General features: G+C 39.6%; 1 protein-coding gene across 4 annotated transcripts in view; it reads left to right on the top strand.

Annotated features, from left to right (window-relative positions):
• BSN (bassoon presynaptic cytomatrix protein) overlaps positions 1-15429 on the top strand; it is a 344713-nt gene that overhangs the window by 78860 nt on the left and 250424 nt on the right. The gene's annotated exons all lie outside the window — the stretch shown is intronic.

Below are 15429 nucleotides of genomic sequence, written 5' to 3'. Positions count from 1 at the left end.
CCTCAGCCCAGCTTCCTAGGGGAAAGGGTTCAGGGGCCTGGGGCACGCTCTTTTAAATCAGGAAGTCCCACCCCTAGGCCCCACCCCCAGGCCATGTGCTCAGGAGACAAAAAGAAAGCCCAGGAGAAAAAGACTCAGCAAGGCATCCATGCAAAGAGACCTGGCCTTCGCCCTCAGCCCAGCTTCCTAGGGGAAAGGGTTCAGGGGCCTGGGGCACGCTCTTTTAAATCAGGAAGTCCCACCCCTAGGCCCCACCCCCAGGCCATGTGCTCAGGAGACAAAAAGAAAGCCCAGGAAAAAAAAGACTCAGCAAGGCATCCATGCAAACAGACCTGGACTTCGCCCTCAGCCCAGCTTCCTAGGGGAAAGGGTTCAGGGGCCTGGGGCACGCTCTTTTAAATCAGGAAGTCCCACCCCTAGGCCCCACCCCCAGGCCATGTGCTCAGGAGACAAAAAGAAAGCCCAGGAGAAAAAGACTCAGCAAGGCATCCATGCAAACAGACCTGGCCTTTGCCCTCAGCCCAGCTTCCTAGGGGAAAGGGTTCAGGGGCCTGGGGCACGCTCTTTTAAATCAGGAAGTCCCACCCCTAGGCCCCACCCCCAGGCCATGTGCTCAGGAGACAAAAAGAAAGCCCAGGAAAAAAAAGACTCGGCAAGGCATCCATGCAAACAGACCTGGCCTTCGCCCTCAGCCCAGCTTCCTAGGGGAAAGGGTTCAGGGGCCTGGGGCACGCTCTTTTAAATCAGGAAGTCCCACCCCTAGGCCCCATCCCCAGGCCATGTGCTCAGGAGACAAAAAGCCCAGGAAAAAAAAGACTCAGCAAGGCATCCATGCAAACAGACCTGGCCTTCGCCCTCAGCCCAGCTTCCTAGGGGAAAGGGTTCAGGGGCCTGGGACACGCTCTTTTAAATCAGGAAGTCCTATCCCTAGGCCCCACCCCCAGGCCATGTGCTCAGGAGACAAAAAGAAAGCCCAGGAAAAAAAAGACTCAGCAAGGCATCCATGCAAACAGACCTGGCCTTCGCCCTCAGCCCAGCTTCCTAGGGGAAAGGGTTCAGGGGCCTGGGACACGCTCTTTTAAATCAGGAAGTCCCACCCCTAGGCCCCACCCCCAGGCCATGTGCTCAGGAGACAAAAAGAAAGCCCAGGAAAAAAAAGACTCAGCAAGGCATCCATGCAAACAGACCTGGCCTTCGCCCTCAGCCCAGCTTCCTAGGGGAAAGGGTTCAGGGGCCTGGGACACGCTCTTTTAAATCAGGAAGTCCCACCCCTAGGCCCCACCCCCAGGCCATGTGCTCAGGAGACAAAAAGAAAGCCCAGGGAAAAAAAGACTCAGCAAGGCAACCATGCAAACAGACCTGGCCTTCGCCCTCAGCCCAGCTTCCTAGGGGAAAGGGTCCAGGGTCCTGGGACACGCTCTTTTAAATCAGGAGGTCCCACCCCTAGGCCCCACCCCCAGGCCAGGTTCCTATGCAGTATTTTTATTTGCAGCATTGGACTTACCTTTCACTTCTAGGCATGTCCACCGCTGAGCGTCCTTTCGGCTTTGGCCCAACTACTTCATTAGCTCTGGAGCTACTTGTATTTGTCCGCCGCTCTTCCTCAGTAGCATGTTGGATGCCTTTCGAACTGAGGGTCCCTTCTTCCAGCGTCATATCTTTTAACCTTTTGTTTCTGTTCATGGGGTTTTCTTGACAAAGATGTTGGAGTGGCTTGCCAGTTCCTGCTCCAGGTGGATCGCGTTTAGTCAGAACTCTCCACTATGACCTGTCCATCTTGGGTGTCCCTGCACGGCATAGCCCATAGCTTCTCTGAATTACTCAGGCCCTTTCACCACAACAAGGTAGCAATCCGTGAAGGGGTCCAACAATCTACATTTATTCAAATACAGTCATGTCATTTTCTGGTTGCTGCACAATGGTGGAGGGCAGGGTTTCACTTAACTGGGGCTTATTTTTGGGGTAGGGCTTATATTAAGAGCATCCTGAATAATCATACTAGGGCTTATTTTCAGGTTAGATCTTATTTTGGTGGAAACAGTGTACTTAATTAAGTACTGGGAGACAGAAATTATTAAACTAAATAATCTTTACATATACCTGCGGAATCCTACAAAACTGAGGCTCAGATCAAAAAACTGGTGGGTATTATTAGAAACATTTAAGAAAAAAAAGTATGAATGCATTGTTTCATAATATAGAAATAGAATTCATAATTCTTATTCCATAATGAGATTGATGAATAACAAATTTTGAATCAAAACCACCACCACATAGGTTTAAAAACAAAATGAAACAAAAGCTTGTTAATAGTAAAAATAAAAAGATTTAACAAAAATTTCATTTTATAACTGTAACTTTTATAAAATCATTAAATTAAAGTTTATTTTACTCCCTGGAAAAGACCCTGATGTTAGGAAAATGTGAAGGCAGGAGGAGAAAGGGACGACAGAGGACAAGATGGTTGGACAGTGTCACTGAAGCTACCATCATGAATTTGACCAAACTCCGGGAGGCAGTGGAAGAGAGGAGGGCATGGCATGCTCTGGTCCATGGGGTCACAGAAAGTCGGACACGACTTAACGACTAAACAACAAAAATAGTTTATTGGCAGCTGCCTTGGAAATGCACTTAAACGGAACAAGATAAATAAAAACGGTGTTTTATTAGGTTGTTCCTTCTCAAAGAACCTCCATCCTAGAAGTGGGATTTGTCACCCTTCATTTTTGGGGAGATCCCTTCCTTTCACATCATGAGATCCCAGTGATATTGTGGTGATGGAATTGGAAAAATATATCATAATGGGCAGTTGAAATCATCATGTACTGGCATATCTTTCCTATAAGGAAAGGTTAATGCATTTACATATTTTTAGTTTAGGGGAAAAACCAGACAACTAAGAAAACATGATTGGGCCAAACATGTATTAAGTTCCAGCTTTGTTTTGCATAGTCTCTTGGTTGATCTCGTAGCGCTTCTGATAGTGTATCCAGTTCTATAATGTCCAACAGCTTCTTCAGGAACTCCTCCATTGTAAGTACATCTTCACTTTTCCATTTTTGGGCCCAGAGTATCCTAGCTGCTATCAGTATATACATCAAGCAATATTTAATTTTCTTATCGGTAATTTCTGGCATAATGTTTAATAATGCTATTTCAGGTTTAAAATTTAATTTCCTTTGAATAATTCCCTTTATCATTTCCCACAACTGTGACCAATAAGCCCTGGCTTTTTCACATGACCACCACATATGATAATAAGTTCCAACTTTTTTTTTTACATTTCCAACAGATATTACTGCTTCCTTCTGACATTTTTGCCAGTTTTATGGGAGTATAATGCCATCTATAAAACATTTTGAGGATATTTTCTCTTAAATTTACTGGCTTGATCATTTTATAACAGTCTTTCCACATCATCGTCCAGTGATCAATGTCAATATTATAACCAAAATCCCTTGCCCATCTTATCATTGTCTCCTTTACCCTCTCATCCTCCAGTTCATATTCCAATAAATATGCATACATTTTCTTTATTATTTTCTCATCAGAGTAAATCCAGAGTTTATCTACCTGTACTTCACCTTCAAAAAAACTCAAATTTCTATCTTTTCTGTATCTTGATTCTAATTTATTCAATGACCACCAGTCTGTTGCCACCCCTAGTTCCTCTAGTTCTTGTTTACTTTTTATATTTTGTTCTCTGTTAAGTAATTCTTTGTAAGTTAGCATCATCCCTTTCTGATTCATCACTTTCATCATAAAGGCCTCTATGGGGGCTACCCATAGTGGGGGTTTTTTATATGTTTGTGCTCGGAATTTATACCAGACTAAACCCAAAGCTTTCCTTACAATATGTTCCATGAAGTGTGATTGTTCCTTGTCTTTCCCATACCACACATATGCATGCCAACCCATACTTAAGTCATGCCCCTCTAGTTTCAATAATCTTTGGTTTACCAGGGTTATCCATTCTTTTATCCATGTCATTGCACACGCCTTATAATATAGTAAGCAGTTTGGGAGTCCTACACCACCCCTTTCTTTCAAGTCCTATAATAGCCTGAGTTTTATTCTTGGTTTCTTAGTCTTCCATATAAATTTGGTTATCAGGCGCTCCAGTTCTTTAAAATATTTAAAGTTCAGACTTGAAGATAGGGCAAAATGATTGGTGAGCTTTGTTTTTTTTTTTTTTTCGTTTTTTTCTTTCAGCTCTGTTTTGTTTTCTTCAATGCTCTCTGAAATTTGGGAAAGCTAGTTTGTAACGAGGTCTGAATCCCTGTCCTCAAAGGGGGGAGGGTGTGGGGAAGTCTGTATTGTATCGTATTTTAGATATGTGCTTGTAGTAGAAATAAAACTTTTTTATTTGTAAAAAGAAAAGAAAAGAAGTAATCAGAATAAAAACTTATAAATTAAAAAAAAAGAAAACATGATTGGGGTATACAAAATAACATATGGTGCAGAGAAAGGTGTTTGGATGTATAGAGGAATTGGCTTTTTCACCCTGTAATTAATTTATGGAATTCACTGCTATAAGTGAATTTAATGAGTTTAGGAGTGTTTAAAAGGCATTTAAAGACATTTCTCCCTTGTTATCTTTGAGGGCCTAACAAGGGAGGGGTACAGTTTAAATTCTCACATTTTGTACTTGGGGAAAAAAACCCATGAACTCTCCTCATTTCTAAGAACCTCAGTTAGACATTGAAGAGTTGTCACTTATCCTAATGTTTTCCTGTTGCATTTGCACAGAATCACAGTTTGTGTCTTTAGAGTTTGACCACCATAATCTTAAGACATAGAATTTCAAGCAAGCTTGAAATGTTTTTTCCCATTGTATAAACAGTCTTAGAGAAATAGAACTTGGATCCCTTCGTCTCTAAAGACCCAGGTGAGCCACTTCTAGTTTTACAACTTATTTGCTACTGGCTATCATCCACAGTGCAAATGTGCAGTGAAAACACACAGTGACTTATAGCAGAAAAACAAATCTTATCCTAGCCTGCATGTTGACTAGTCTTTCACCTCTAATAGATATGATGAAAAAAGGGATATAACCCAGCAACAGTAAACAGAACAGCTTTAATGATGAGCATCATCTGGATTATTCAGGGACATCTAATGTTCTTATCAGAGTGGTGCAGACACTGCTTACATCAGTCATGGTTCAAGCCTCTCTATCAGCACTATAGAGCTCTTCCAATTTAATAGTTGCTACCAGGCAGCTTCTGATGACAGAAAGTGAGGAGGAATTAAAGAACCTCTTAATGAGGGTGAAAGAGGAGAGTGCAAAAAATGATCTGAAGCTCAACATCAAAAAAACTAAGATCATGGCCACTGGTCCCATCACCGCCTGGCAAATAGAAGGGGAAGATATGGAGGCAGTGACAGATTTTACTTTATTGGGCTCCATGATAACTGCAGATGATGACAGCAGCCACGAAATTAAAAGACTCCTGCTTCTTGGGACGAAAGCAATGACAAACCTAGACAGCATCTTAAAAAGCAGAAACATCACCTTGCCAACAAAGGTCTGCATAGTCAAAGCTATAGTTTTTCAGTAGCAATGTATGGAAGTGAGAGCTGGACCATAAAGAAGGCTGATGCTTTTGAATTATGGTGCTGGAGGAGACTCTTGAGAGTCCCCTGGACTGCAAGGAGATCAAACCTATCAATTCTGAAGGAAGTCAACCCTGAGTGCCCACTGGAAGGAGAGATCCTAAAGCTGAGGCTCCAATACTTTGGCCATCTCCTGAGAAGAGAAGATTCCCTGGTAAAGGCCCTGATGTTGGGAAAGTGTGAAGGCAAGAGGAGAAGGGGACGTCAGAGGATGAGATGGTTGGACAGTGTTATCGAAGCTACCAACATGAATTTGACCAAACTCCGGGAGGCAGTGGAAGCAGGAGGGCCTGGCGTGCTCTGGTCCATGGGGTCACGAAGAGCTGGACACGACTTAACAACTAAACAACACAACAACCAGGCAGCTAATTGAAACAAAATTTTGATAAAGTAGAGGATCTTGTCAGTGTACATAATTCAACCTTACAGAAAACATGAAGGTTTACAGAATATATTTATGGAGGCCTTTTGAAGAGGGTAAAAATAAGGATAGACGCATGTACCTCCAATGGGTAGTGTCTCTGTCCACTTTGCAGTCTTGTTTGCATATTGGAAGAGGGAGCGATTCTGACAAGCATTTCTGGGTTGTTTGTGCATAAGATAGTGTAGTTTCCACTATAAGTTCTTAGCCTGAATTCCTTGAAAAACTCACTGGATATGCATCACGAAGCTCTGCAGGAGGCTGGAAATAGTTCTGAGCCTGTTTTCCAGAGAGGTAATGTGTACCATATTGATGCATTTATTGGGATTAAAATATACTTTTATAAAGTCATTGTTACCTTACAGAAAGTTTGCTGTTGGGACATCTCACTGGATAACAAGGTGAAGACAACCTGCATTGTGGTATCCCCAATTATTATGTACAAATGTTATAGCTGGATAATGAAGAAAGCTGACAGGAAAAAGATTGATTGTCTGAAATCCAGTTGCTTTGTTACATAGGCAGAATGCAAAAAGCATTACATTCACTTGCTTTAAGCTGGCAATTAACAAGTCGTTACTGGAAATTTCAAGCATATGCCAATTCAGTGTGCACGTGTTCTGAGAATGGAAGTGACAAGTCCTTCACTGCTAGCTAGAAGCAAATGAATGTTATGTGTCATGCCTTCTGCCTTTATGACAAAGCAACAGGGTTTCAGCCATTTGAAATATGGCATTGGAGGAGAGCTTTACAGATTCTGTGATTTGCTGAAAAGACAAATAAAATGAATTCTTAATCAAATAATGCTTGAATTTTCCTTAGAAGTTAAAATGACTAAACTGAGGCTCCTGCACTTTCGGCACATCATGGGAAGACAAGACTTACAGAAGGCAATAATGCTGAGAAAAATTGAAGGCAACAGGAAAAGAGAAAAAAACCGAATAAGTGATGGACTAACTGAATAAGTTGGCAAGAATTGAGCAGGGTCTTGATAATAGTACCATTTGGAGGGCATTCATGTCTAGAAATGCTATAAATCAGAAGCGACTTGATGGCACGTAATAAGAACATATCAGTCTTACACAGATATACAATTTCGCTTAGCATACTTAATGCTGTTCAGTTTAATTTAAATAGTTGGAATACCTCCAACTTAGCATTGCTATTACCACTCATTATCAGAAGTTATTGAAAATGTTAGGAACAAGTTAGGATCAATGTTAGGTACTGTGTATAGCATTTCATTCACAAGTTACCTTAAGCTATGTGCAGTGTGATCATTTACAGATCTACTCTGACATACTGAGTTTAATGGGATAACTTTCCAGGAGTGTCAGTGTAGGCTTGTAGTCATATTTTATTTTCCCATCTCCCCTGAATCTGTAGATCATATGCAGTGTGTAAAATGTAATAAAATGAAACAGAACAGCAAATTTAAAAATAATCTGAATAGGTTCACTGAAACTATTTGTTCCTATGTGCTGTCATTTCTCACTTATTGTAACTCTATGAATTAACTACCTCCAAAAGATTTTTTCAACACCCTTGTTATTCCAAGCTAAAGTCTGTGGCTTCAGTTATTGAGTCAATACATCAAATATTTGGTCTTCCTCTTGATCTGCTGCCTTCTACTTTTCTAGCATGATTGCCTTTTCCTGTGAGTTATGTCTTATCATAATGAATTCAAAGTACAACAGCCTCAATTTAGTCATTTTAACTTCTAGGGAGAGTTCAGCCTTAGATTTTAAATAGAATGTTTTTGTTTTCTAATGGTCCATAGTGTTTGTAAAGCTCTCCTTCAGTACCACATGTAGAATGATTTTTTTCATGAGCAGTTTTCTTCATTTTCCAGGTTTCATAGCCATATATAACTGGGAATATAATAACATGGGTGATCTTGGCCTTGATCATCCTCCCTCTTAAGAATCATCTCCCACTTCTTCGTAATTGCCCTTTTAAGACTTAATCCTCGGCTCCAAGTGCTGGAGGATGAGACTCCCAGGTTGGAAGGCACCCAGTTAGCTACAGGCAAAGAGTAAACAAGTAAAAATACTGCTGTTGCTTGAATAGTATACCAACTGGATTAAAGCCAAATGGACATATAGTTGCTAGAGCAATGGGAAAATCTAATGCTGCATGACATACATAATTGAAACATGGACTCTGAGGCAGTATGAATTCAGGTAAACTTAAAACCAGAAAGCAAGAATTGGAATGTTTAAACATCAGAATACTTGGTGTGATCGAGCTAAATGGGCTGGAACAGGACATTTTAATTCAGACAGTTACAAAGTGATTTACTTTGGAAATGAGGAACTCAGAAGAAATTGTGTGGCTCTAATAGTGAGGCAATATGTAACACTAGCAGTTAGTCAGATAGAATATTACTCAGACGTCATTGAAATCCTTTTAGCATAACTATAATTGAAGTCTGTGCTCCAGACTGAAGAAAAGGAAATTTAAAAAGTTTATGTCAGTGTCCAGGAGGAATTTGATTACATTCAAAAACAGGGTGTGCAGATAATAATAGGTGAGTAGAATGTACGGGTAGAAATAAAGCAGAACCAAACACCATTGGCGGATTTGGCCTAGGGCTTAGAAATGAAGCAAAGAAGGACCCACATAATTCTGAGAAGCTTTTTGTTGTTTAGTCATTAAGTCTGTCCGACTCTTCGTGACCCCATGGACCAGAGCATGTCAGGCCCTCCTGTTTTCCACTGCCTCTCGGAGTTTGGTCAAATTCATGTTGGTATTGATTGATTGATTGATTGATTGATTGATTGATTGATTGATTGATTGATTGATTGATTGATTGATTGATTGATTGATTGATTGATTGATTGATATCCCACCTATCTGGTCGATATGACCACTCTAGGCGGCTTTGGTAGCTTTGATGATACTGTCCAACCATCTCGTCTTCTGTCATCCCCTTCTCCTCTTGCCTTCACACTTTCCCAACGTCGGGGTCTGAGAAGTGAACACTCTGTTCTTCAGCGTGATCTCTGTGAATGCATACAAAAAGGGTTAATCCAGCGCCAGCGATGGTCCTCTTGTAATCTTCTAGAGCTTGAATAGAAAAGAAACAAAGTTTAAGGTTGCCTACACTGCACATGCTCCGCCCGCCCTAGCCTCAGTTCCATTTCTCCGCCGTCCGATTTGGAACCTCTCGGATTGAGCTCTCTTTATATCTTTATTCTGATTGCAAATTTTATGGTTTTTTGACTTCTCTGCATTTCCTGACTACTGGCTTTTTCTCCTATCCTGAATCAGTTTTGGTATATTGGACTTTCGAACGGATACTAAAAATACAAAAGGCCATCGAGAAATTCCATCCGGGGGCACGTGTAACAGCAAAACACACTCAACACCTATTAGGCCTAATGGCATCCACAACTCCGGGTCTGGCTCATGCCCGGTTGAAACTCAGGTCTCTCCAAATTTGGTTTCCATCTCTCTTCAACCCCCTCACAGACCATCAGAGAAAGCGACCTCGAGTAACTCCCGAACTGGCACAACAACTTCAGTGGTGGAATTTCGTTCCCTAATAGGGCAACCTTTCCAACGTCTTCGTCTGACTGTCCAGGTCACCACAGATGCAAGTCCGACAGGCTGGGGAGCGCATTGCAGGAATCATTGCATACATGCATTGTGGTCAGCTCAAGAATGAGATCTCCACATCAATCATCTGGAGATCATAGCCATCATAAAAGCATTCAAGGCCTTTCTCCCTCTGGTACAAGGTCATGGTGTGCAGGTAGTTTATTGCACATGTATGCTTCAAATAACCAAGCAGATCATTGTACCTGTGCACATCACCAGATGGCCAGTGTAGAATACAAATCATGAGAAATGTTATTTGAATTAGATTTTGGCACTCTTATTGTTTCAGTACTCCTCAGCTTTACATTGGTTTTTTAATATATAAAACCAATATAAAGCTGAGGAGTACTAAAACAATCAGAGTGCCAAAATCTAATTCAAATAACATTTCTCATGATTTGAAAGACCATGTAAATAATAATAATAATAATAATAATAATAATAATAATAATAATAATAATAATAATAATAATAATAATAATAATAATAATAATAATAATAATAATAATAATAATGCCACCTAGAGTGGTCGAAATGGCTAGATAGGGGAGGTATAAATACAATAAATAAATAAAATAAATAAATAAAATAATATATTTGCATTACGAAACTCAGCTGACTATGAATCAGAAGAACTGTGGCTTAGAACCAGAGGTATTTTAAGGGAAGAATGTGGAAATATTATTACTGTAGTCAAAGAAAATAAAATTCTAAGTGGATGACTAATGGACCTGTTAAAAGTGTTAATGATAGATAAAAAGCATAAGTAAAGGGTGAGAAAAAAGGTCATAATTTTGAATGCAACTTTTTAGTGACTGGCAAATGAAAATAATGAACTATTACATTATCTATGCAGTCAAAATATAAAAGAGCAAAAGAAGATGGAAACAAAAGATCTTTTCCAAATTATGCAAGAAGCCAATGGAAAATTTAAACAGGATTGGGGATGCTGAAAAATCAATAAGAATTATATGATTACCTGGTCAGAATAAAAATAAAGAGAAGATGGAAACATTATGCTAAAGAAAAATTGGCAGTATGACAGATTCCTTTTGATAGGGCACTAATAGAACTATTTCAAGCAAAGAATGTATTTACCAAAATCCTAATAAGAATGTGGTAACAAAGATGGAAAACAAAAAGCTGGCCCACAGATTGGAAATATCAAAAGAATTTCCGTTCATGATCTACAGATTAAAGCATAATTTGACTGTATAAATCATTAAAAACTATAGATTGCTTTAAAAGATAGAGGTATACAACAACATTTGTTTCTTATTTTCCTTTATCTTGGAGGATATGTAAGAATTAGCATGCTAGGCACAGGCGAGAAAAAGGGTGCATAGTAACTGTATCAGTTTGGTACTGACTTTGAGGGTGATTGAAGTGATTAAAAATCTGGGCATGTTTTCTACTGCTTTTATGTTCCTAGATATGAATACACCTCCGTTTTCTGCTGCTTAGATTGTAATGCGTTTGCTTTGGTAGGCTTTGAAATTAATTAGCTTGCATTGCAACATTTTCATGTTGATGTATTTTCAGCTACTGATTAGCCAGTGAAAGGTTTCTGAGCTAAATGTGGATTTTGGGGAGATAATTGTTCTTCATATGAAAGGTTTTTAATGTTTAGGAATAACTTAGTTGCAATGTTTAATTTGTTAAAGTAAATATAAATATTACATTGGGAGATGTGTCATCTTCATGATGCTGCAAATTTTTTTGTACCTGCCTGTTAGTGATTTTTTTTTACTATTCTTATGAGCAGTTTTTAATATAATTTGAAAAAGGTAATGGTGATGATTATGATCATAATACAGATTATTTAATGTTAAAAATCATATGCAAATTGGATTGGTGCACAGGAGTCAGAGCAAAGGTTCTGAAGTTAGCTAATCATTATTCAGTAAAGGTTCCCCTTGACATTTAGTCCAGTCGTGTCCAACTCTACGGCACGGTGCTCATCCTTGTTTCCAAGCCATAGAACCAGCGTTAGTATGAAGACAGTTTCCGTGGTCACGTGGCCAGCGTGACTAGACATGGAACACCGTTTCCTTCCCACCATGGTGGTACCTATTTATCTACTTGCATTTTTACATGCTTTCGAACTGCTAGGTTGGCAGGAATCCAAATCAAAGCTGTCATTTTCTAATCTTATCTGAGTTTTCATAACCTGGTATCCTTGACACTTCCTGAAATGGAGCAGTTTTAGCATAAGTTTACATAAACTACAGTATTTATCAATTGCTCTCTTGACAATGATATGCAGTATGGTGTAGTGGATGGAGTGATGGATTAGGACTCAGGGGGCATGGAAGCTCACTGGGATGTGTGGAACTGGTAAAACTGCTGCTTAAATATCTCACCTTAAAAGCCCTCTGAGGGTCTCTATGACAGAAGCCACGAAATTAGAAGACGCCTGCTTCTTGGGAGGAAAGTGATGACAAATCTCGACAGCATCTTAAAAAGCAGAGACATCATCTTGCCAACAAAAGTCCATAGTCAAAGCTATAGCTTTTCCTGTAGTGATGTATGGAAGTGAGAGCTGGACCATAAAGAAAGCAGACCACTGAAGAATTGATGCTTTTGAATTGTGGTGCTGGAGGAGGTTCTTGAGACTCCCCTGGACTGCAAAGAGAATAAACTTATCCATTTTGAAGGAAATCAACCCTGAGTGCTCACTGGAAGGACAGACCCTGAAGCAGAAGCTCCAATACTTTGGCCATCTCATGAGAAGAGAAGACTCTCTGAAAAAGACCCTGATGTTGAGAAAATGTGAAGGCAGGAGAAGAAGGGGACGACAGAGGATGTATTCTGCATATAAGTTAAATAAGCAGGGGGACAATATACAGCTTTGTCATACTCCTTTCCCAATTTTGAACCAGTCAGTTGTTCCATATCCAGTTCTAACTGTTGCTTCCTGTCCCACGTGAGACAGATAAGGTGGTCAGGCACTCCCATTTCTTTAAGGAGTTGCCATAGTTTGCTGTGGTCCACACAGTCAAAGGCTTTTGCGTAGTCAATGAAGCAGAAGCATGTCGGAGTCCGGCTGCAACAATGCAGCTGGGACGGGAGAGAAATCTCTGAAGAAAGAAACTGCAGTCATGAGATTTTGCATACACACACTATGTCCCAGCGAACTCTGCTCTCTCTCAAAGTCTCTGTGCACACTCTTTTATTAGACACAAGGTTACAGCAAGTGTTACATGCCAAATGAATCAGCCATGAGTTCATTCTGTCTAGCAACAGGTTGGCGCACGCGTATTACAGATATATCAGAAACAAAGAGAACAGCAAACAATGAAAAATAGCAGGAATGTTATAGTCTTCCCAGGACTCCCACAGAAGTAGATGTTTTTCTGGAACTCACTGGCTTTCTCCACAATCAGCGCATGTTAGCGAGTGAAATGAGTGCAATTGTACGATAGTTGGAGCATTCTTTGGCACTGCCATTCTTTGGGATTGGGATGTAGACTGATCTTTTCCAATCCTTTTGCCGCTGCAAGTTTTCCAAACTTGCTGGCATATTAAGTGTAGCACCTTAACAGTATCATCTTTTAAGATTTTAAATAGTTCGAATGGAATGCCATCACCTCCACTGGCCTTGTTGTTAGCCATGCTTTCTAAGGCCCACTTGACTTCATTCTTCAGGATGTCTGGCTCAAGGTCAGCAACCATACTACTATATCTGGGTTGTCTGGGACATCCAGATCTTTCTGGTATAATTCCCCTCTGTATTCTTGCCACCTCTTTTTGATGTCTTCTGCGTCTGTGAGGTCCCTACTATTTTTGTCCTTTATCATGTCCATCTATGCACAAAATATTATTTTAATATCTCCAATTTTCTTGAATAGATCTCTGGGTTTTCCCTTTCTATTATTTTCCTCTATATCTTTGCACTGTTAATTTAAGAAGGCCCTCTTGTCTCTCCTTGCTATTCTTTGGAAGTTTGCCTTCAATTTTCTGTGACTTCCCCTGTCTCCCTTGCATTTTGTTTCCCTTCTCTTCTCTGCTATTTGTAAGACCTCGTTGGACAGCCACTTTGCTTTCTTGCATTTCCTTTTCTTTGGGATGGCTTTTGTTGCTGCCACCTGTACAATGTTACGAGCCTCCATCCATAGTTTTTCAGGCACTCTGTCCACCAAATCGAGTTCCTTAAATCTGTTCTTCACTTCCACTCTGTATTCATAAGGGATTTGGTTTACATTATACCTGACTATCCCAGTGGTTTTTCCTACTCTCTTCAGTTTAAGCTTGAGTTTTGCTATAAGAAGCTGATGATCAGAGCCACAATCAGCTCCAGGTCTTGTTTTTGCTGATTGTATAGAGCTTCTCCATCTTTGACTGCAGAGAATATAATCAATCTGATTTCGATATTGCCCATCTGGTGATGTCCATGTGTAGAGTTGCCTCTTGTGTTGTTGGAAAAGAGTGTTTGCGATAACCAGCTTATTCTCTTGACAAAACTAACCTTTGCCCTGCTTCATTTTGAACTCCAAGGCCAAATTTACCTTTTGTTCTTTTTTCTCTTGACTCCCTACTTTAGCATTCCATTCCCCTATAATGACAAGAACATCTTTCTTTCCTGTCAGTTTTAGAAGATGTTGTAAGTCTTCATAGAATTGGCGAATTTCAGCCTCTTCAGCATCAGTGGTTGGTGCATAAACCTGGATTACTGTGATATTGAAAGGTCTGCCTTGGAGTTGTATTTTAATCATTCTATCATTTTTGAGATTGTATCCCAGGACAGCTTTTTCCACTCTTTTGTTGACTATGAGGGCTACTCGATTTCTTCTATGGGTTTCTTGCCCACAATGATAGATATGATAATTGTCTGAATTGAATTTGCCCATTCCCTTCCATCATGAGCCTTTTTATTTTATTTTTTATTAATTTTTAATTTAATATTAAAACTAAAATACAAATTCATTAATAATGACATACAATGCACATTGGACTTTTCGTACCCATGCCACCTTCACCCTTAAGACTAGGTGATCAGTGATAACAATTTATGTCCCTTTCCACCCCATGTTGTTGTTGTTTAGTCATTAAGTCGTGTCCAACTCTTCATCACCCCATGGACCAGACCACGCCAGGTCCTCCTGTCTTCCACTGCCTCCCGGAGTTTGGCCAAATTCATGTTGGTAGCTTCAACAGCTTTCACCCTACACCTCTCCAAAAATACATTGATTCTTTTGCTGGGAAATAGCCTTTTCCCTTCAAAATGACATGCTCCAAGTATGAATTCCATATATCTTTGAAATCATTAGACTTTATAATTCCTCTTCTTATTTTCATTTCACATGTTAATTTATTTATTTATTTATTTATTTATTTATTTATTTATTTATTTATTTATTTATTTATTTATTTAATACCCTGCCTATCTGGTCATTGCTAAGCTCCACGTTTCTTTAAATTAATAGTTAAAATTGTAAACTTATGATTTATGTTTTATATTGCTTTGTTTCTACCTATGTAATAACTGTGTATATTTTAAATTGTTTTTATTGTATATGTTGTGAGCCGGCATATAGATGGGTGGCATATAAATGCAATAAATAAATAAATAAATAAATAAATAAATAAATAAATAAATAAATAAATAAATAAATAAAATTTATTTCACCAATGCCCAGGATGTCAATGTTTATTTTTGCCATCTCCTGTTTGACGAAATCCAACTTACCAAGGTTCATAGCTCTTACATTCCAGGTTCCTATGCAGTATTTTTATTTGCAGCATTGGACTTTCCTTTCACTTCCAGGCATGTCCACAGCTGAGTGTCC

The sequence above is a fragment of the Pogona vitticeps genome, chromosome 2, assembly GCF_051106095.1.
Source record: "Pogona vitticeps strain Pit_001003342236 chromosome 2, PviZW2.1, whole genome shotgun sequence".
NCBI lineage: Eukaryota > Metazoa > Chordata > Lepidosauria > Squamata > Agamidae > Pogona > Pogona vitticeps.
The sequence above is the reverse complement of the archived record's forward strand: the minus strand, read 5'-3'. Positions and strand labels throughout refer to the sequence as shown.